The sequence below is a fragment of the Equus asinus genome, chromosome 3 (genome assembly GCF_041296235.1).
Source record: "Equus asinus isolate D_3611 breed Donkey chromosome 3, EquAss-T2T_v2, whole genome shotgun sequence".
Lineage (NCBI taxonomy): Eukaryota > Metazoa > Chordata > Mammalia > Perissodactyla > Equidae > Equus > Equus asinus.
Genome location: NC_091792.1, coordinates 54657439 through 54680862, shown reverse-complemented (window position 1 = coordinate 54680862; position 23424 = coordinate 54657439). Strand labels below are relative to the sequence as shown.

Here is a 23424-nt window from a genome sequence, read left to right as displayed (position 1 = left end):
TATATATGTTATATACCATATACTGTATACTGAGTAATTCCTGTAGTGGGTAATCCTATGGATGGTAGGAAGCACAGGTAATGATATGGTCAGTAATAATAGGACCTGTGCATTCTAAATCTGATGAAAGGCAACATGCGCATTCAAAATAAAATTAAAATTCTTGAGAATGAAGTGGAAAGGGGAAAGAAAAGGGCAGTTAGAAGAATAAATTAACCCCAAGGGACTCTTTCCAATTCTCAAACCATAAGCCAGCCAGCTATGATGAGACATGACAAGGACCCCAAGCTCTCTAGTTCAGATACCTGCAAGGCTGATTCTCTGTGATTGTTAATGTATCAAATATTTAACTATAATGCATGGGAATACCTTGAGTTATTATTACCTCTTTCAGGAGACTAAGCTATGTGATGCCTACAAATAAGTAACACTAGATCTACCTACTATTTCATTATAGATGAAAGAGAATGGCATATCCTAGGAGCAGAACGTTAGGAAGGCTTGGTAACTTTAGAAATGTGTCATACTGTGGTTTTTAGGTATGCTATGAATGAAGATCTTTGTGTGGAAGGAGTGGGAATGCTACATGAATATTTATTATGTAAATTTGTGTGTGTTGCTAGGTTTATTTAAGTTTCTTCTTTGTGATCCTAGCTTTCTTTACTTCCTGGACTGAGACGCAAGTTTATTTTTCACATTAACCTGATGTGTAAATTTCTCAGCCCCCACTGGTGGTTTTTTCCTCCTTTCAATCTAGTGGTATCAGGTCAGTATCTGAGCAGGGGGAACCCAGCATTAACAGTTAGCTAGTATCTTGCCTTTGTTTAACTGCAGCCATGCTCTAATCTACCCATCCCTCCTGTAACTGGGGGGTGTTGGCCAGTTTGGGATTTATATATCCTTCCTTATGTTCAGTGATATATGTTGAAATTTAGAATTTATGAAAACAGAGGTTATGTTTTGCTCATACATGTGTCAGTCGCTCAGTACACATTTCTTCTGGACTGAAAGGTCACCATTTCTTGGCATTGTTACCAGACACACTGGGATATTAAGTCAAAGAAGAGAATAGTTGGATTAAAGATAGATTGAGGCCAAGAGTGATGTACAGTGTGATACTTAATACCAGTTTTCCTAGTCAGTTGAGGGTTATCTGACAAGTATGCAGAGTTGCTAATTATTGGGAGCCATGTACTGGATAATACAATTTGCAAAGTTGGGAGTAATTACATCACAACTGTATTTCAGTAACTTTAGCATGAAAATAGTAGGAATTTTAGTTTGACAGCAAAACCATTTTTAAATGGTTATGAAATCATTTTAGGAGCTGCTCTTATGGAATAATTATGTCTGATTCAAGAAAGAAAATTCTTGGCTACCTGACCTTGGGTGAGAATATGTAGCAAGATGTTTTGAGATCTTGAAAGAGTGAAGTAATGTTTTAGTAACTGTGTTCAATTTGTTGCATTTAGGTTAGCCATGAATGAATTTACTTTGTTCTCAAAGAACTTGTTTTGTGCTGATATCAGTTTTGAAAAAGGAAGCTGTGATAAATTTCATAGGCTGGAAAACTCAACATGCCCTAAAGTGAGAAAATGCAGGGCTTCCTTTTATTTACTAAGTGCAACCTGAAATATTGGGTTAATTGCCGTTCCTCCACATTTCACATGGTTCTTGAGTCTCTGCATAGCATACCAGAGTCCTTACTGCTGTAGACATATAGTTTATCGTTTATAGTCTCTAGCTGATAAATACACTTATTTGGCACAAACACATATGCTCAAAGGTAATCGAAAGAATGTATGGTTTGTTAAATGAATATGCTAGGCTTTTCTTTAAGGTTTGAACAAACAATGATATTACAAACAGTTTTGTTAATAAAATAAATAGAGGTTAAAGGCTGGAACTGTTTCTAGTAGACTGTGCAGCCCTAAATCATCCAAAAGTAATGAAGCAGGTTTCTGAAACAGATTGTGTTTCCTTACAAAGGAAGCCACCTTTGTTCCATGTCACTGATGCATTCCTTATAGGTGAGGTCACTCTGCATTGCTGATATCTTTTCCTTTTCATAAAGGGAGATGTGGACCGCTCCCAGTGCATTCCATGTCTCGCAGTCCATAAAATAAGGCTTAAAAGTACCTGTCCGTTAAAAGCTTTTGAGGGACGAAAGCTAACCTGAGAGGCTTTGTGAACCATGAATTGACAATAAAAGACAGTATGCTTCTGTTTTTCAAATAGCCTGTTTAAGGACAAAAGAACTATTCACTCCTACATGACTTTCATGTAGTTATCATAAAAGAGAGGAGGATGGTCACGTTGTTTTGTGCATGATTTTAAGGCTGCTTGACTGAGATTATTTAAACAATAGTTTTTAATTATTCAGACTTATAAAGTCACTGAGAGGGATGTGTGTTATAGTGTATAAACCTCTTTATGTCTGTTTCTCTAGATAGAATTACATTTAAGAAGTAGCTCACCACCCCCCGCAAAATCTAAGAGATGAAGAAAGCATTTGGAAAGTATCAGGTTAAGCTCTAACTATAGGAATAGTCTCCTAACTAATCTTCCTGCTCCACTCGTGTCTCCTAGAGTCGTTCCCTTGCATCTCAGTTAGTGTGACAGGGCACTCCTGTTCAAAACTGTATAATGGCCATTAGACTGAGGCAGTATAACCGAGCCTCTTCCTCCGCCTTTTCTGTCAAGCTTGTATATTTTGCTCCAGCCATACAAGTTTTCTTGCTCTTTGTCACACCAACAAGGCCTAAGGCCTTTGCACCTGCTCTTTGCTCTGCTTGGAAGGCAGGTCTCTTACCCAGATCTCCACGTGGCTTGCTCCCTTACTTCAGTTTGATCCCTTCTCAAATGTCACTCCCTTAGAAGGGTCTTGTCTGACCAGAAAACCTCTCCCTCTACTCCTGTCAATCTTCTAGCCTTGCCCTACTTTATTTTTCTTTGTAGCACTTCTGTCCATTTAAAATTATATATTTATTTGTCCCTCTCCCCCTGCCCCCTCTCCCCCCGCCCTGACAGTAAGCTCTGTGAGGGCCAGGATTTGATAAGCTTATTACTGTCTGTATCCCCAACAGCTAGAACACTGCCTGGTCCACAGGAGGCTCTCACTAGGAATTTGTTAGATTAACAAATCAGTGAATGAGTTTTACTGGGGTGTATATTGGGCTTAATTACTCCACAAACTTCGTGTTGAAAAAATATGGCAAATAGAAAAATGATTGTTAATCGTTCAGATGTTTAAGTTGGAACCGAGAATTTTTATAGATGAGTAAGTTAAAGTGTCATATTTGCTTATTTGGTGATTCATTTTGTATTGTTTTGTTTCAGGAAGATAAATGCAGAACGATTTAAAAAATAATCTTGCCATGAGCGTTTTTTCTTCAATCCAAGAGATGAGCAACATGATTTCAAACTATAGTGGCATCTCTGTTTTTAGCTTTCGGAAATGAATACACACCCTTCATAACTGACAGCATCGGTGTGCTTGAGTACTCATACTTTTAAAGCTACCCAGAACACCAGATAATGAGAACATGGGAAGGAACACTGTCTTTTTCATAGATTTCTGCAAACTTCTATGCTTAACATATTCTCAGGAAGAGAAGTGACATTGTTTTCTGTACCTAAAACTGTTTAAGGAGTGGGTGGAAACACCTATTAATCTTGGCTGTGTCGTGACTTGAGCATATTTCCCCATAAGATGTAGTGTGGATTCAAATTAGCCTTCAGATATCCTTGATTTTTCCTTTTCAAGATAATATAGCCAAATTGTGGGTTGATTCTGTTGAGTATCCTGAGCCTGTTGATTGATGCCAGAAATGAATTTCCTTTTTCAAATCTAATCATGGCTATATATATGACACGTAACGTTCACTTAAGTGTCTCCGTGTAGGCACTCAGAAACATGACACAGTCACATGTTTCACCAATTACCATACTTGAATCTGCATACGTTTTTTTCTGGCTTATTGACTCAAGGAGGCACAGCTTGCTGAAAATTTATTTTTCCCTTTGTTGCCCTGTGTGCTTCCAGCAGGGGAATGGATCTTTGTATTTTTTTCAGTAACAGATAGTTCTGTGCTTTACCGTGGTACTTGGTCTGCTTTCCATGTAGAATTAGAGGATGTCCCCTCTACCTCCTAATGGGGAATCATCGAAAATGATTTTGGCCAGTTCTCCAAGGTCACTTTAGGTAGGCAGCACAATTCAAACTGGGAACTCTTGGTGTCTCTACCTGGATTATCACAGACACCTGCCAGATGAGCTGCTTCAAGCTGTGCATTGGGAAACAGGACTGTCCACGTGGTTGTTTCCCTTTCCTATATCTGTTCCAGTTGTCAGCTCCAGAATTTCCATTATCCACAGGAATGTCATGATACCTCCTCTGATGTAGATCACAAGGTCAAACCCCTCTTCGTTGTCTTCAGGACAGGACTACTGTTCTTGCTGGCGCCAGTGCAAAGATCGTGCTCCCCCCACCCCCACATGTATTACTATCATTTATCAAGTGATGCCACCTTCTTCACCTCTCTAGATGCCAACCTTCCTCCTGAACTCGGGGTCAGACCTCAGGACAGGCCATAGTAATCTTGAGTCTGCCTGCCTGACCTCCCATTCTCCAGGCTCTAGCTGCCACTTCATACTTGCCTTTCGTTACCAGGCCTGCGGGTGTGACTGTGGCTTCCCTCACTTACCACGTGTCAATCACTGTTCTCTGGATGAGGGACACACCTCTAATGTTGGTGTGGACGTTGTCCACCGTTCATTCACTCAGCAAATATTTATTTGGGAGAAAATCCCTCAGCTAGATTGGCCGCCTTTCCTGTTCACCAGCTTCCATCTCTGTCTGAACCTATCAAACTTGCTTTTTTCTTTTCCATCCTTTTCACTTTGTGTTTGCCTCTTCTGGTTCTCCACTACCACCCTCTCTTGGCCCCATCTCCAGTTTCAGTGTCTGAGCCTTTATCTTCAGTCATCATGCTCATCTCAATCAGCACATCGTGTCTTACTCTGTTAAAATAGCCCCTAACGTGCTTTTTTAATTCCTTAACTGTGTTTGATTTATGGTAGAAAAACCAGTGGAGAATAAAGCACATGGTTAAGGTGACATTAATAGTATACTTCTCTAATTTTCCTGCAAAATGGAACTTTCTCTCCTTCTACCTTCCTTTTTTATATGAAGAGCAATGAGATTATTCAAGTTTTTCTACAGCAGGCCTGCAAGATTGTCATATTTACTGGGGAATTATTTTATAGATGAAAAAATTTGAATTGGCTTTTAGTTTCAGAGTAAAATAATTGCTAGTTAAATGACTTACATTAGTGGATCAGACCCAGTTAATGTAAGTTTGTGTCTCTCTTAAAATAAAAGTTGAAAAATTAAATTTGTTCCTTGGTAATTTGATTTGTGGAAAGGGGGGAACAAAGGATTCCAAACAGGGCTTTTAAAATCAGTTCTAATTAATTGCGTGTGCAGATGCGTCAGCTAAGATTGGGAGGCAATTAGTCTAATTATGTTTAAAATACAGTCGCATGCTTAAATAGATAATCACACCCTCAGGCCTGCCTATCTTTGTCTACTTTCTCCTTCAGGCACGTAGTGAATTTTTTGGCCATTAAGCATGACCTCGTCAGGGTCTACGGACCAGAACAAAGTGACAGAATGCAGATGGGCAGGATTGCACATCCTTCTCGCTCAGAATTTGCTTCTTCAGTGATAATACCTACACAACACACTTAGATGGAAAGATTAAAATATGCTGGGGAAAATTTGTGTCTTCTAGCTAACCTTCCCCCACTTTTTAAATCTTAATTTTGGAAAGCTGAGCTCTCTCTATGAAATGTCTTTCGCATGGTCCAATTTGGCTTGGATTATAGCTGAGTCCTATCGTGAATGTTACGGAATAATTTGAGTTTCAGAGTAAAACTTGAATAGGTAAACACCTGGCCTAACAAGATGCCATTAGCATGAAAGGCTCCGTTGCGGGCAAAGTAGAGGGGCCAGGTAAAAATGTCGTCTGGGCTGCTGAAGTAGTTTTATACCCATCAGGTCTTCAGTGGCTGCAATTTACAATGGATGTGAAGCCCTGCCAAAACTGTGTTTTTCTTTTCAACTTAAGCAATTGATATTTGTAGAGGTGAATGAACTGAGATGTTTTCCCTGCCTTTCATTGAAAACGAATGTGACCGCTTTTCTGTTCAGTAGATTCAGTTTTATTGGAAGAATTAGTTGAAGGTGGTCTTGTATAAATACTCCCTTATTGCCCTTCTTTTGGTTTCTGGTAGCATTAAAAATGATTTATAAATTACATGTTCATTTTATAGGATATCCTGCAGTTACAAGACTACAGTCTTTATTACCGACCTACCACAGCGATTTTGCGTTTTATTTCAGCTGCATTTGCTGTATTTCTGACCATATCGTTTGTAGCAGAAACTGAGGTTTACTGTCACTGCTGTGTTTATAGCTGGATTGTGTGATTTTCTCTATGTAGGCAAGAATAGGGTCTTGAGGATAGATAGCTAGTGATTTTAGGCAGGTGAGAGCTTTGTTTTCTGGACTGTTCTTGCTAATCCTGGTATGGGAACACAAGCTTACTTCCTCTGTGGCTATCAAAATATCACGGATTTGGGTGAATGATAGAAAACTTGGATGAGATTTGGAACACAGATATTTGAATATGTAGATTATTTGTCAGTATGGCTTGTGCTATGACAGGAGTTTGCACGGTTGTCAACCTTTTTTTCACATTTCATCCATAGACGCAGGCTTAAATCCAAGTAGGTTTGTTCAGAGGTGCCAGTTCCTTTCTACTTCCGTCTTTGAGGTTACCCTGACAGAGTGGGTAGAGTTAAAGTTGGGTTTGAAGTTTGTTCTTCCTTTAATCTTTGAAACAAACTAGTCTTCTTCTTAGAGTAAACATAAGCCAATTCTTTTAACATCTAGACCAATTTAGGAATTTGATTTATAATACAGAGAACGATAAATGTATTTTTTTAGCAGATGTTTGATGCCAATCATGCTATTGTTATGATGGAATATCTGCTTACAGAATATGGGTATGTTCACTGTAGTGTGTTTACCTCCATGTGTCAAGTGATCTATATAAATATGTAACCTGTGTTTGACATAACCTTACTAAAATTGGGTGACTCACATTTTTGATTTGTTACAATTTCAGTTCTTTTGATGCAGAACCTTGTATACTACCCTTTTTGTTTCTTATTAATAAAATGTTATATAGCACAATTTAAAGATATTAAAGGAATTAACAGGTTGTAACAACTGAACTGAAAACTTCAGAAAAGCTTAGCACTGTGGGGTGGTGACTGTGTCTTGGTTAAATATGTGCAACTTAAATCATTATTCTGTCCTATGTATTATTTTGTTAGACATCCTTCCCATATCGGTTTATCTTAAATATTCCCACATGCATTTTGCTTAGTTAGGACACTGGATTCTGTGTGTCTTTACCCTTCAAGTAATGCTGGTTATAGTTGGATGAATTTAAATTATTATGGTCTAGGAGAATTTAGATTGATTGACATTCTGGCATTGGCGATATAGTGTATTCTTGAGTCCACAAAAAAGATGTATTGTTAAACTCTAGAATTGGGTAGAAAGAGATCATCTGTATAGTGGCTTTAAAAAAAAACTGGGAAGAGCTTTTACAAAAGCAGCAGGAAGTACTTACTGAATCAGCACTGGTCTATTGTGTGGAGCGGTTTGGAGATTTCTAATTAAGCCGCTGAATACTTACAGTCCTCAAGTCACATGGAAAAATTTTAAAATGGTGGTGAGGCGCGTGTACATCCGTGTGTTTGTGAAGGGCAGCACATGTAATGACTTGATAGTGAAAAGTAGAAAAAATTTATGGTGGAAACAGCAAGAAAAATTGAAATAGAGTGTCTTAAAAAACAAATAGTAAAACAACAACCAAAAAGTCACTCCATGTAATTTCGAGATCAGACAAAAGGATGGCCAGAGCATAATGGGAGCATGTAGAAGCCTGTTGCTAAATCAGAAATGAACAGGAATGCAGTTCAAAACCTCATTTACTACTCTTTAGTCTGTTGCCCTAGAGACAGACTTCACATATTGACTTTGGCAACTCTGGGGTAGCTTGCCATGTCTGCAGTTATTTAAGTGAAATCTGAATTTGTGATTTAAAAATATAAGTTTACTATAGTCAGTGCAACAAAGTACATTTGTGGTTGGGTGGCAGTTTCCAGGAGGTTCTAAGTCATCTCTTGGAAAATAACGAAATAAATGGATCAAATAAGGATTTCAGATTCTAAAAAGTTCAAATAGGAAAAATGCAGTAAATGAAAGCAAGACTTATTGAAAACCCAGGCTGAGACTGATTTAAATTTCAGGCATCATCTCACTTTGTAGCATCAATGAGGTAGCTGGAGAATGTAGATAACAAAATTAGTAGTCAGGGGAGTGCCTAAAATATTGTTTAAAGATTAAAATGAGAGAATGAGCCTAGAATGATCAAGATCCCATCCACTTCTAATTTTAAATGGTTCCTTAGAGCAAGTGGGCTTTCCCGCTTTCTCTTACTCTGCGCTGCTTTGCCTTTTGGTGTTATTGTTATTCTGCAGTTGCAGAGAAAATGACATTTCAGAGATTTTCCTTGAAAAACACTAATCCAACTAGGGATTGTTTAAAAAGTGTCAAATGAAAAAAAAAGTCATGGAGTTGGGAGAGGGGACTTGAAGATTGGACAGCTGTAATGGAAATGAATTTTCTCTTTCCTGCAGTGCTGTTTTTCAAGACCACCTGCATCAGAAACACCGGGGTTCTTATTAGAAATGCACATGACTAGTCCTGCCCTAGACGCATTGATTTTGATTTCCTGGGGCTGGGACACAGGAATCTGCATTCTGAACAAGTTCTTCTGCACACTAGTGTTTTTAGGGAAAACACTTCCAAACTCTAAGTGCAAATCTGAGCTATCAAGACACATGAATTTTATGTTTCAAATCTCTCTTTCCTCTGGGCATAACTTTGGAACTGGTAATTCACCCTAAAAATGTTGCTTGATGGGAAAAGATTACCTAGATGCTAGAACTTGGGCCGCTGCTCAAGTGAGGTGTCCCTGTGGGGAGAAAAGTTTTCATGGAAAGCAGTTTTATATTTGTGATTAAGTCACATATCAGATTCATGATTGAAATGGGTTTAGGCAGAGTATTTTCCCTTTGGGGAGCATGACAGAGAATCATTTAGCGTTAGAATTTTTGCTCCTCTGTTAAAAAAAAAAGTATTCTAATTGAAGAAGAAAAATATTTGATTAAGAATCATGTCCCTCCCTTGTCACCAAAGGATCCTATTGATAATATTTTGGGCATATAAGCTTTATTGTTCATATATATAATCTGCAGATTTTATTCAAAATATGAATGACCTCAAACTCAAATGACCTGAAACTTGACCTCATATTTTTTCAGAACAGTTTTTGATGCTGTGCTTTCTGCTGTTCAACTACCTGGTCAACAGATTGAGGGGCCCCAGCCATCAGGGCCAGAGAAGCCCTGATAGACTTTGCCCAACGTCAGTCAGAGGGCCTGGTGGGAGGGAGCTAGCTCCTATGTCCTTAGACGTGCAGTATGCATTTCAGCTGCCACGCCACCCGGTCGGGTTGCCTGAATGACATTTCAGCAGGCTCTCAGCCTGTGCTTTTGATTTTTTATTTTAGAAAGATAGCCGCATTCTCCTTTTGCTTTAGATGTACTCCTGGAGTTGCTGAACATGGACCCTCCTCCAGGACGTGCTGGCTTTCTCAGTGTCTGCCTGGGTGGAGTTCAGGGGTGTGTGTGTGTTTTGGCGGCGGGCCAGTGCCAAAGCAAATCTCGTTTGCTCATGTGCTTTCCAACCTTTCTCTGCCCCTAAGGCCTCTACTTTAGTGGATGGTGATTTAAAATGTAAACAGAACCCCCACACAATCAGAGCAAACAATCCTATATAGAACTGGGGGTGAAGTTCACTGCCTGTCTGCTGAAGGGTGAATTTGTTGAAGACAAAGTCCCTTCTAAATAGTAGTATTTAGCATGTATGTCTTGTATTAATTGGAATATTTAAACTTAGGTCCATTTCACATAGACCTGAGCAGTGGCATAGGTTTAAATTTTTTTAGCCCCTAGTAAAAGTTTTAAAAAGAATGCTTCACTCTTTTCAAGAAGGTCCCCCTGCAATGAGGGGGCTGCTTGGATGATGTTCAATTCAGTCTTGTAAGCACATGGATCCTTGTACTGAATGAGGGACTTGTGTACAAGTGGTGTAAGTCATTAATGAATACAGCAGGTTAGTATCCTAAGTTGAACACAGTTTCTCAAACTGCTTCCTTAAATAATTAAGTGAAACTGAGTTTATTATAAAACGCCTTGAGAAGTTTTAATTGACTTTCAAAAAGTTGATCAGTTTAAGATTCCACTCTTAGATGTTCCAGTGTCTACTTTGAGAGTTTGTGCTTTGTAATATTCCCTGGAGACCTTAATTATTTTTAAAGAGAAGTTTTCCTTGATAGGTCTTGTGGTATAATTTGCAGTTAATTAATTGCAGTTACTCTGAGTACTCCTTTAAAATAATGTACTCATTTCATTAAGATAGAAATGTTTGATAGTGAAGTGGACATTGCTAAAGCTGGCATGGTTAAAAGTTTTAAACCTTTGACTATGCCTTTTAATTTTTTCAGAAAAGTCTTTGAACAGTTATTTAATAAAAACTCAAATGCACACATTGACTGAGGAGCAGTGGCTAGTTCCAAGGTTGATCCTTACAGATGTCTGCTTTGTTTTCTGAACAATACTTGTGACTCAGGGCTCACTTCATTAACCTCTCATTATTTCCCTCTATGCTTGACTTCTTGAACATTAGCTTTTTTCTTTCTGTTGCTTGCGCACTTGGCCTGCATTATATCCTTCATGGTTTAATGGAGATAAGTGATGGTAACAAGAATATTCCCTTTATACAAAATAGGTAGATTTATAACCTTTCTTATTGGCTTAATCTTGGCCAAAACAGTGACCCACATGTGGTTGTGAAAAGGCAAAAATTTCACATTGAAGCAGGAGATAAATAAGAGAAAAAATGAATGAAGCATTATTTCAGTAAGTATATTCTAGTACTTAAGAATTGATCAAGGACAGTGCCAAGAGTGCATTTTTGAGAGTGCATGAAAGACCCATATAGTGTCTTGAAGCTGGAAAAAAGTGAAGGAGGAAAAGAAAAAAAATTAGCTTTGCGGGGCCTGCCCTGTGGCCAAGTTGTTAAGTTCATGTGCTCCACTTCGGCGGCCCAGGGTTTTGCTGGTTCGGATCCTGGGCATGGACATAGCATCACTCATCAAGCCATGCTGAGGTGGCGTCCCATGTAGCACAACCAGAGGCACTCACAACTAGAATATACAACTATGTACTGGGGGCGTTTGGGGAGAAGAAGGAGGAGGAAAAAAAATTTGGCAACAGATGTTAGCTCAGGTGCCAATCTTTAAAAGAAAAAATTAGCTTGGAAATTACTTACCTGTCAATTTTTTTGCCTCAGATAGTTAAATAGATAGCCTAAAAATCAAATAGGAAGAAAAAGGATGAGGAAGCTATAAATGCTGCTTCTGAAGTGACGGGAGGCAGAACTAAATGTGAGGCAGGAGGGAGTAGAAGGAAGATGGTAATGGTAAAAGAATTCTTTATAGCAGTATATTAGCACAGCCAAAACGTTTTCAAAATGTAAGTGAATATTCCCTAAGCTAACGAGCCTGTGATAATTTTTATTTAGCGGTTAGGTGATGTGAAGGAATAAACCTTGGCAGTATAGTTGGCTGAGTTGTGCCAGAATAAAAGAGGCAATGACTTGTTGCTTGTGAAAGGAGCCCAGAGCTGGTTCTTGATCTTTTAGCTGTCAGATCTGATCTTGAGAAAGTCATTTGACCCTGATAGACGTGAGTCCATAATTCTCAGCCTTTTCAGCCCCACAGGCATCTGTTAGGACAGATCTGTAAGAATGTCCTGTATGTTTGGAACAGAGATGTCCCGTAGATTTGTGGTGTTGGTACATTGGGAGGGCAGCAGAGTCTCCATGACAGCTTAACATTCTGTCTTCTTCATAGTGGTGAAAACGGTTTATGGGGCCTCCTTTCTTTTGGCCAGGTTTGGAATTCCCCTTACCTTTTCACTCCCAGGACACCTGGGAGGCCCCTTTCCTCTCTGCTGTGATGAATTTTACCAGCGCAGGCTGGACTTGGGTTTCTGTCCCAATTCTGGACAAGCTTGGAGATACTCTCAGTTTTCAACTTTTTTTTTTAACCTTTAGCCTCAGTGTTGTCATTTCTCGCCAATTGTAGTATAGAAAAAAGTACGATATTTGAGCAGCATTTTTCTAAATGTGTCTTGGAATGGTGATCGAGGGCGTACAGAGGACGTGTAGTCCAGTCAGCTCTTCTCTTTGTTCTGATGTTCAATCTCAGGTCAAACTGTTGATGTTGACTTCCCATCTTTTAGTTCCTAGGAGAGGAAGTTTCTATTCCATTTCCTCATTTCTTCTCCTTGACCTTTCACATAAATCTAGAGCGTCCAGAAACCCCTGATATTTTTTTCTTTCTTTTGAGTTTGTATGAAGAATTCTGTGTGTACATCATTTTTTTTTTTTTTTTCTGGAGAGAGAGTCCACACACTTTCCTCAGACTCTTGTAGGGCTGCGTAACCCAAAAATGGTAAGAACCACAGGTCTCGAATAAGCTTATTTCCTGTTTCTTGATTAAGACTATAGGGTATTCTCTCTCTTCAGTCTTATTACTAAATCCTTATCAGTAATACATATCCGTCTGACCTTCATCTTCATTATCTTGTATCTTCTTGCTGACCTTTCTGGTCTCAGGGCACGCTCCTTAATTTTTTCAAAACTCCATAACTCGCCATAACCACGCTTCCCGCGTTTCATCACTGTGTTTCCTCACTCTATATGTGACTCAGTTGCATGTATGGTTCCCTCCCATGAGCCACATTGGGGGCCTTATCATTCAAATCTGCATTACAAAATATGTGAAACTCCACATGTACATTACACCAGCCCCCAGACTAGGTTCTTTCTTTTCTTTTCGATAGAGTAGGATATTTTTTCAATATGTAAGTGTGGTTCTTCTCGTTCTTCTCTCAACCTTTAAGATAGTCCTCCTCTATTTTCTTCACCAAAATTATATCTGGTAAAGACTTCAGAATCTAGTATTTGTAGCCTGCTAGTTGTTGATGTGGGCAACCACCTTCTGGACATATGCAACTATTTCTCCTCTCAGTCAGTTTTACTTCTCTCTTGAGTAAAGAAGCACCTGGTGATGGTTATGAATCACTTTTGGATGGTTATGTTCTTTAAAATGTTCTGTGATGTTAAGCGTGACCCTCTTCCCAACCAAATCACCTTCACTCTGTGTCTAGGAACATTCCAGGTTGGTTTTCCACATCACACCACTCCTTTTCTCTCTGCTTATTTTATTCCTGGCTACTAGACGTCAGGTGCCGGTTCATTAGCAGACATTACTGTGCATGTCACACAGCCAGTTGGCACCACATTTTTGGCTCCTTCCAATGAATCTCTTTCTAGTTGGCTGGCAAATTAAATCTGTTCATTGAGAAGAGCGTATGTGTGTATGTGTGTTTGTGTTTGTTTATATGTGTATTACTGGCGGAGGATGAGGCAGAAGCAAAAATTGGGCTGGTTAAATACAGTCATCTCTCTTCTATATTCTTTCTTTTTCTCCTCTTCGTTTTGTAGCAGAGGAGATCCTGGATTTTGTTACTCAGTTTTTATGCCTGTCAGTAAATTATTCGTTAGCTTTTGAGTCTACATATTTAGCATTGTATTGTTAGAATAATAAGAAACAATATACATATTCACATATCCATTGCTCTATTGTAGAGACCCATGACCACAGTGATGATGAGTTAACTTATATGGAAGTATTTAGAATAAATAGTAGCTTCTTGCTGTTTGCCAGGCAATGTTCTAAGTGCTTTACGTGTATTAACTTGTTTCCTTCTCACAGCAACACTATGAGGTAGTTGCTATTATTATCTCAATTTCACAGATGGGGAATAGACACAGAGAGGTTAAGTAACTTGTTTGTGGTACAGCTAATAAGTAACTGTATCATTTAGAATACTTAAGCTATGGTATAGTAACAACCCATAAATTTGAGAGACTGAATGCTGCAAAGACTTCTTTCTCACTCATGATCCATGTCCAGATGGGATCCAGGGGCACTGTACTCATGGCAGTTACTCACAGACCCAGGCTGACAAAGGCTCCCTCTCAACACGTACTGCTAGGAAGGAAACTGGTGAGTCAAGCTCTGGCTTTGAAAGCTTCCACCTGGAAGTGACACATTTTACTTCTCACATTTCGTTGTCCAAACCAAGTCACTTGGCCGTGACTCCATTTAAAGGAAGTAGGGACGCGCAGTCCTGCCATGTGCCCAGGGGCAGAGAAGAATTGGACTGTTTGTGAACAGCCCTAATAATTACCACAGTGGTGCAGCCAGGACTGGAATCCAGGCAGTCCAGCTACACAGGCTGTGCCATTCCTAGAGCACAATGACCATAACTGAAGAAGACGCATGGCAAATATCCTAAGGCATATATTTTCCAGAACAGTTTCGTCACTTAAGATGCAGAGGACGTATCATTGAAATTAAGTAAAATTCACCTATAATCTGCTCCTTACTATATGATTTGTAATTATTAATATGGCATGCTATGATATGAGGATGAGTGTAGCATGATAGGTAAGAACATGGATTCTGGAGTTAGGCTGCTTGGATTGGAATGCCAGCTCTGTAACAGATTACCTGTGTGACCTTGGGTGAGTTACTTAACTGCTCTGTGCTTTAACTGCCTCATATTTAAATGGGAATAGTAATAGCACCTATCATATAGAGTTACTGTATCATTGAAAGGGATTTTTAAAATTGTGTGTGTATTGGTATTAAATAGCAAGTATGAAATCCATAGTAAATATTGAATAAATGTTAGCAACTATTTTTTATTATGAATTTTGTCATGCCGCAGAGTAAGTGACATCTCTACAAACTTAACTATAAGCAAAAATGTTTGATGACCAGGTTAGGCTACAAGGATATCACTGTTACTGTGTAAACGAGACAGTCATAATGCTTGGGTACAGTTCAGTGTTTATAAATTTCCGTTTGTGTTCATTAAGAATTAGAGAAGTGTTATACTAAGTCTTGTTTTCCACAGTGGGATTATAGAAGGAATCCTGTTTTGAGAATCTCAACGTAAAAGAACTTATTGATTTAGTTATTAAATAGGTTTGTACCCAGCAAACCTAATATATGAAAATCGAGATGTGGAAGACTTAGAGGATTTTTTTGAGCTCTAGAACAGTGGTTGTCAGTGGGGGCTTGGGAGTGATTTTGTCCCCCAGGGGACATCTGGCAATGTCTGGAGACATTTGTCATACTGAACTGGAGGAGGTGGCCCTACTGTCATCTAGTTGGAGCAGAGGCCAGAGATGTTGCTAAACATCCTACAATGCACTGGACAGGCTACCTTCCCCAACGAAGAATGATCAGGTCCCAATGTCAGTTGTACCAAGGTTGAGAAACTCGGAGTTAGAAACAGAAATCAATTTACTGGGGATTGCTTGAATTAGAAGGAATCCTGAGAGTGCAGGTAGATTCCTGTTGTAGTCAGTCTCCTTGTAATGACCTATTGGAAATAGCATGAGGCTATTTCCAAACACTGCCGGGCAGCTCCTTCTAGCAAAGCTGTGCTGGGAGGTAGAGCAAAGTCTATTAAATGAGAAGTCTAGTGTTCAAAGCGTGTTAATTCATCCTCACCCGTGAAAGCAGCTATTAGGATATCTCTGTGTAGGTATAGTAAATGTTCTTCCCCCAAACTATGTTCTTTAACCACTGTGGCAGTATATTGGAAGAGTTACGTGTTAATTTGCTTCCTGTGAGAAGTGGAAGATTGTGGTACTTGATCTGAGATCATATTCTAGATCAGGGTTTCTCAACCTCACACCATTGACATTTTGGGCTAGATAATCCTTTTTCTGTGCGGGCTTGTTCTGTGCACTGTAGGATATTTAGCAGCATCCCTGAAATGTACCCACTAGATGCCAGTGGCACACTCCACTCCAATTCCCTCCTCCTGACCAGTAGGGCAATAAAGAATTTGGCATTACCAAATGTTTTCCGGTGGGGGCAGGGGAGGGAATGCTCCCAGAGGAGAACCCCTGCTTTAGAGTAAATTTGGACGAGGACATTGTTTTCTCAGGGAGTTGTTCAGATGGACTAAATGGACAGGTTTAGCAGAGTGAGGTGGGGACAGAAGAACAACAAACCAGGAGTACTTTTCAGCTTTAGGGACAGAGAGAGAATCAGAGAATCAGAATGACAGTTGGAGAAGAGTTGGAGTACCTGATGGGGAAGCAGATGGTAACTGGCAGGGACAGAATATGTTTTACGGCTGCTCTGGGGCAGGGGTAGAAATAGAGAAATTGAGGGGGAAGGAAGACCCTCAGAGTTACCTGAAAGCTAGATTTTCAATTACGTCTCTTAATGAAATGTCAGCTTGTAAGGACAGAGCTGACAAGTAAGAAAGAGTAATGGTTCTGTGAAATAATAGGGTAGAGGGAGGTGGTTTGCTGATTACGCTGCTCATTATCTGGAGGCTATGAAGAAAATCAGTCAATGAATTATTGTGGTGAAATATAACTTTCACTTTTCCAGAAGCCAAACCACCAAAAAAAAAAAAAAAGGAACTAAAATAAGTAGATTTATTTTTTATGACTTAAAATGACAATTCTTGTTTACCAATGAGTTAATGAGGAAAAGTGTAATGCAATGAGTTAATAGATTAAAAAAACTTAGAAGACTACCTGCCCCATGGTAAGCTTTCAATAAATGTTAGTTATCATTAGTTGTTAAAATGAAGACTGATGAATAATCATACTCAGTATGGTTTCAATTTTAAATTACTTTATTCTAATTTTTTGAAAATTAGTTAATTCTTCTACGATATATAGACTACCTGTTAACTTCCAGATAATCAGAATATTAAATTAACTAGAACATCCCATTTACCAACTATTTGGAGTAAATCAGAGTTTTATTATAATCTGCTACATATTAAGACTTAATATTTACAACCGGGCAGTTTCTACCATTGGTCAGATTTGTAAATTATATCATGTTTGGAGTTTAGGGATTAAACTAAAGTCCTGCTTAATTTAAGTTTGATGGGCATGAGCCTTATTTGGGTGTTTGAGCATATCACCAAAGAAGAGTAAAAAATATCTAGTAGCAGCCAACTTTCAGGACTAAAGCACAGTTTATAAAAATTTACTGAATCAACTTCATTTTAAATAGCTATGATGTAGATACTATGTTGTTTCAATCAGAAAGCATCTTAGTCAGGTTCAGTTCATTTGCCCTGGCTAAACCAGCTCCCCTACTACTCTAGGATGTGATATGACCAAAGTTTGCCTTTTATTTTAACTTCAAGGGGTTGAGGAGAAAGGGTCAGTGGAGTGAGAAGACCTGGATTCAAGGGTCCATTTTAGCTATTATTTCATCATTATTATCTGACCTTGGGCTAGTCTTTGGATCCTGTTGAAGGTCAGTTTCCGACATTCAGTAGGGGTAATAATGCCCACCTAACATAAAGTCATTGTAAGAATGAATGAATTTTGAAGGCACTATGGAAATCATGAAGCTCGATGACTTGGTCTAGCTGTATTTTCTAGTTTCTACCTCCACTGTTTTGTTCTCCACGTTGCTATAGTGATCTTCCTAAATGTGAATCTAAACACTCACTCTCCTGTGTAAATCTCTTCAGAACCCTCTACTGAATAGAGAATAAAGTGCCAAAATTTTAGCACAGTCTACAAGAGCCATCCACTTACTCTTACCTTACAGGTCCTTACAAGCGCCCTCACTGGCCGTCCAGTATTTAGGATACTCTGAACCAGTTGCTGCATATCTGCCTTTGTGCAGGCCATCACCTCTACCCTCTTTGACCACCTGACCAGCTCCCTGGCCTGGCACTCAGGCCTTCTTTTTTGCCAGTACTCTACTGTGTCTTGGATATATTTCCATTCTAGAATTTTTTAAACTGTTGAAATATTTTTTTTTCATGTTTCTTCTAGACTAATAGCATTTTAAAAACAGGACCTGATATCTATATATCTTTGTATTTCCAATGTCAAATAGTGCCTGACGTGTAGTAGGTATTTGATGAATATAGTTGAATGAATCAGTAATTGAAGAGAAATGGTTCAGGCAGAAGTAGAAAAAGGCATTGATTGTCCAGGACTCTGATGGGAATAGAAATGGGTGTTTTGGTGGTGATGGGTAGTTGGTGGAGGAGTAAGTATCCTGTCACAGCTCGGGGCAAATCCAGTCTTGGCAGTTTAGAATCTTGAGTGTAAGAGAAATTTATTTTCCTTTTTATTTATGAATAACAAATGTGGGGCAGTAAAACATTAGATAGACTGTAGTAAAAGCAACCATAATATAGAAACGGGACACATTCATTGAATGCCCACGTGCCAGTACTATGTTAAGTGCTTGGCATATTAACTCAGTTAATTCTCATAACAACCCAATGAGATAGGTGTTATTACCCTCTCCCATTTATAAATGAAGACACGTGGGACTGAGCAAGTAAGTAAGCCCAGGGCACACAGCTGCTGCGAGGCAGAGCTGGGATCCCACCCCAGGCCCCAGTGCTTGTGGCTTTTACACTGGATCTTACCACCTCACAGGAACAGGACAGTCAAAGACACTGTTTGTCAACCTCTTGAGCCTAGTATATTGTTTTTACTTAACATCCATAAACTTAAAGAAGTGTATCTCATCTTTAGAGCATTTTTTTAAAAAAGGGAAGTCAGTAATATTTGAATAATTAATACTTACTATTTTAAGCTTAAAGTTGAGATTTTTAATTTAGATTGGAAATATTTGTAGAATTTTATTGAAAAACAGGTGAAAACCATTTAAAAGAAATTTTCTGGAGCCACCATCTTGTTCCTGTCCCTGACAGATTCTCCTGTCCTGGTCACTGGGACGCTTATACTGGTGCCTGGACCCTTGCTGAGCATGCTGTCCCGCATGGTACTTTCTGCTGCCACCACAGCAGCCACCTCTGAGGAACACAGCCCTTCTTGGTCCAGGGGTATTGCAGGCAACAAGGATCTTTCACACGGGGCAGCCAAGTCTTGCTGCTGTACCACGTCTTCCTGAATATGGAGGAAAAGTTCTTTTGGGGCCGATCCCTCAGGAATTCTTCCAGTTTCTTTATCCTAAAACCGGTACAACAGGACCCTATATGCTCAGAACTGGGCTTGTCTTATATTTTCTCTCCAAAGAAATATATGTGATTACTCCAGAGACCATCTCTGCCATACCAACAATAGAGTTTCTTGTCTTAAGTAATTAAAAAATATGGTGCCTCTATTGGAGAATTTGCTGAGAAACATGTTGAAAAAAAAAATGGCCCAACTACAAGAGGTGAAGCAGGCTTCCATCAAACACATCCAGGCTGCGACTGATCTGGAGAAGTCACAGCAGGCACTGGTTCAAAAGCTCCATTACCTTTTTGATCTCCAGAGGAATAACATTGCTATGGCCTCAGAGGGTACTCACTAGGAACGCTGCCTGGAGTACACAGGAAGTAAAGAATTGCCTAGACTATCATATCTCCCTGCAGAATATGATGCGTTGAAGGAACAAGAGCACATGATAAAGTGGGTGGAGAATCACGTGGTACAGAGCACCTCCTCACAGCAGGAAAAGGAGACAATAGCCAAGTGCGTTTCAGATCTAAAGCAGCTCAAAGAAGGCTCAAGCACAGCCAGTTCTGTAAAAGCATCTCTCCCAGTTGAGACAGCCAGCAACAGTTGGCTGAGTAAATGGACACTAGTCTATATGACAAAATATTTCTGTATTGCTGTCTCCTGAAGTTATAGTTTCCCTTTCCTAAAAATGAAAAGTTTGAGTTTCATATAGTGAGAGAATTAAAATAATCCATTGGCTGGCGAGATATTTCTCATCCTTCTTGCTCTGCATTTTGAGTTGTTCCATGATCACTTTTGAATAAGCAGTTTGCTTTTTATAAAATTTGGCGCTTGACTAAAGATTACCAAATAGTAGTTTAAATTTGTACTTAATTCTACCATGCTGCAATAAAGTGACAGTTGAAAATTATTTCTTATTAACTCAGTGGATGAAGAAAAGAAACGTTTGAAATGCCTTTTATTAATCTGTTGCTTAGATAGAGTGGATGAAACATCGATGGCTCTATTTGAGGGCCAGCATTTTGAATGAGATACATTTTGACTATAAACGTGGTATGGTTTGTTTAGATTTGGTTCATTTAAAGTCATATTGAGTTAAACATTTTTTCTTTTAAATGATCCATCCATGTAAGTACAATTAGAGGTTACAGTACATTTTTATATTTGTTGTTTCAAGTAAATCTTACTCATAGTTGCAATTTGGCCTTGATTCTACATTTGACGTTTGCACATATATCTTATAAACTCTCAGGGGTTGGTTTTGTTCCCAGCTGTGAAGAGAATGCTTTCAGTGCTCAGTAAGTAATGCTCTGTGGAGTTACTCTCTACATTAGCTTTCTCTTGTCACTCTCCTGCCTCAACCCAGGATATTTAGAGGGGTGTTAGGAAAACCTTCTGAAAACAATGATGCTGAACAGTTAGAAATTTCAGTGCTTTGGGACTTGTTAAGAGTTTTAAACAGTGAATGTTCATTGTAATCTTCTAAAAGGAGAGTATAGTATACATCCTTTCCCAAATGTATGTGACCATAATAGGGTTTTTTGTTTTGTTTTGTTTTGAGGTACACCAGTACACATTTCCAAGTGTGCCAAGGAACACAGTCAGTTTGGGGAACAAAAGGGTCATGTATTTTAGAATAAATTATTACTGTTTAAGTTGCTGTTTTGAAGATTCAGAAATTGTTCCTTTGATAATTATTTAAAGAAAGTGGCCAGCAGAAGTATTAGAGGATTGAACTGAGGTTGACAAAAGAAGCATTCTTAATTAAATTCAAATATTTTAATTATTCTATGTAAGTCTCTTCATTTAATAAAAGAAGGAGAATGTAAGGATGAGTCCATTTTCCCACAACCGAGGTTGGAATTAAAATCATGATTTATTTTTATTGGAAAGCAGTGACAGTTGAGACAGAGTTCAGATATCTTTGGTTAACTGGAGACCTTGAGAGTTTCTGGAAAAACTCACTGTTTTGAGATAAAGTAAAATTGACTTAAGAAAAGTGTAGCCATGGGTCAACTTGCCTATAGCAGAATGAGTTATAACTATGGACAGGAGCCTTAAGGCCTTTTCTAGAATAAGCCCTGAAATGGAATTATGGTAGATATCAAACCATTTGTGAACCTAAAAGAGCTCTTCTGGTGGTGCTTTTATTATTATTATTTTTAATCAAAGTAAGACATTTTTTGGTTTGCACTCTTGGAACCATCTGGAATTTCTTTCAAGAGCAGATTTTTTAAAAAAATAAGATTTTAACACTGTAAAGTTATAAGAGATGTTTGTGGAACTATTCAGCAGAGTTAGTCTAGAATTCCTAAAGTAGGACAGGGAAATTCAAACAATTTTTTTGAGTGTAGATATAGTGTGTATGTGTCTGTATGAAAAACTGAAATGGTGTATGTACTAATAGATGATTACAAATTGTGGCAGGTGGAATAATGTCCGCTTCCCCCAAGTGTGTCCACATTCTCTCCCTGTAACCTGTGAATATGTTGTTACATGGCAAACGGAGCTTAAGATTGCTAATCAGCTGCCCTTGAGATGAGGAGATGATCCTAGAGTATTTAGATGGGTCTGGTATAATCACATGGGCCTTTAGTAGTGGAAGAGGGGAGCAGAGAAGAAGGTAGAGAGATGCCAGGTGAGAAAGACTTAACCCGCTGTTGCTGGCTTTGAAGATGGAAGGAGGACCCATGAGCCAAAGAATGCAGGCAACCTGTATAAGCTGGTAAAGGCAAGAGAATGGATTCTTCCCAGAGCATTCAGAAAGGAATGCAGTCCTGCTGACACCTTAATTTTAGCTCAGTGAGACCCATTTTAGACTTCGACCTCCAGAACTGTGGTATAACAAATTTGTGTCGCTTTAAGCCACGACGTTTGTAGTAATTTGCTACAGCAGCCATAGAAAACTAACACACCTGTATGCTGAAATCTGTTTAGGTGGACTACCTGTATTTGATGATCACCTGATTTTACAGCCAGTATTGTCTAGTGCAGATTTTTAGTTCTTATGGAAAGTATACATTTAGCATATGTATTCATGATGATCTGATTACTGCTCCTGGAAACAGTTTAAAAAGTGGAAGAGTGAGACAACTTGTTGAAGAAAGATAAGATTTGAAAGGGCATTATGTTACTTTTATAGGAAGTAAAATCCTCAGTAAAGTTCAAATCAGGCATTTGGGATTCAGAATCACTTCATGACTACAGGATTTATGGACCTTCCTTTATTCGCTCTTGTGGCATTATTTTGTAAAAGTTTTCCTTATGAGTTTCCTGCATTGAAGCATTTGGGAATGCAGTAGATTCTGCTCCAGGGTCCTGGGATGGTCTGTTTCCCTGTGGGAAATTCTGGTATAGCTCACCCACTGCCCTTTGACAGTCCTCTTAAAAGTGGCTGGGTCTGTCTCGATGGGCACTGTGGTGCTGCCAGGGCTGTGTAGTCTCTCTACTCTCACATTGTTTCCAGTCCACTAGTGGAAAAAGGCACACACGGAGAGTAATTATAGATCAATATGGTAGTATAGTAAAATAAATAATGTGTGGATATTACGGAACACCCAGGGATCCCAGCTACCCCTGCCAAATGTTGCTTGAGAATATAAAATGCTAATTAAGATTTTAAAAGAAACGTTATGTTGCTGTGGGCTCCATTATAAGCTGTAGAGCATAAATTCCAACTTGACACCTGACACCTGTTAAGAAAACCACATATTTTTGTTGCCATGGATGGTCTCCATGAATCATTTGCCATATACCTATCAGTGTAAGATGAACTATTTGGTGACAGATATAGTTTATTCGAGAGGAACGTTTTTGAAATATGTCAAATAGGGAATAGTTCTTTGTTTCCATTTACCGTTTCAAATCTTTTTAGTGTTTAATAAATTTAGAGTTTTTTGAAAATAGGTTATTGATTAATGTTATATTCTGTTGTTTTTGTTCTTTCTTATTCTTATCATTTTGTAATTGGAATTAATTGACGTCTTGATTCTTTTTTATGTATTTTTAAAACCAGTTTGGTCGTTGAGGTAGTACAACTTATGTTTAGAATTAGGGGCAACTAATGTTATTTTAACTCATTCAATTCATCACCCAATCAC

The 23424-nt window shown here is 38.8% G+C and overlaps 1 protein-coding gene and 1 pseudogene across 7 annotated transcripts in view; both read left to right on the top strand.

Moving 5' to 3' along the window:
- The window catches only part of SH3RF1 (SH3 domain containing ring finger 1), a 164494-nt gene that overhangs the window by 17189 nt on the left and 123881 nt on the right, over positions 1 to 23424 (top strand). The gene's annotated exons all lie outside the window — the stretch shown is intronic.
- On the top strand, positions 19128 to 20024 carry LOC106848458 (ATP synthase F(0) complex subunit B1, mitochondrial pseudogene; annotated as a pseudogene).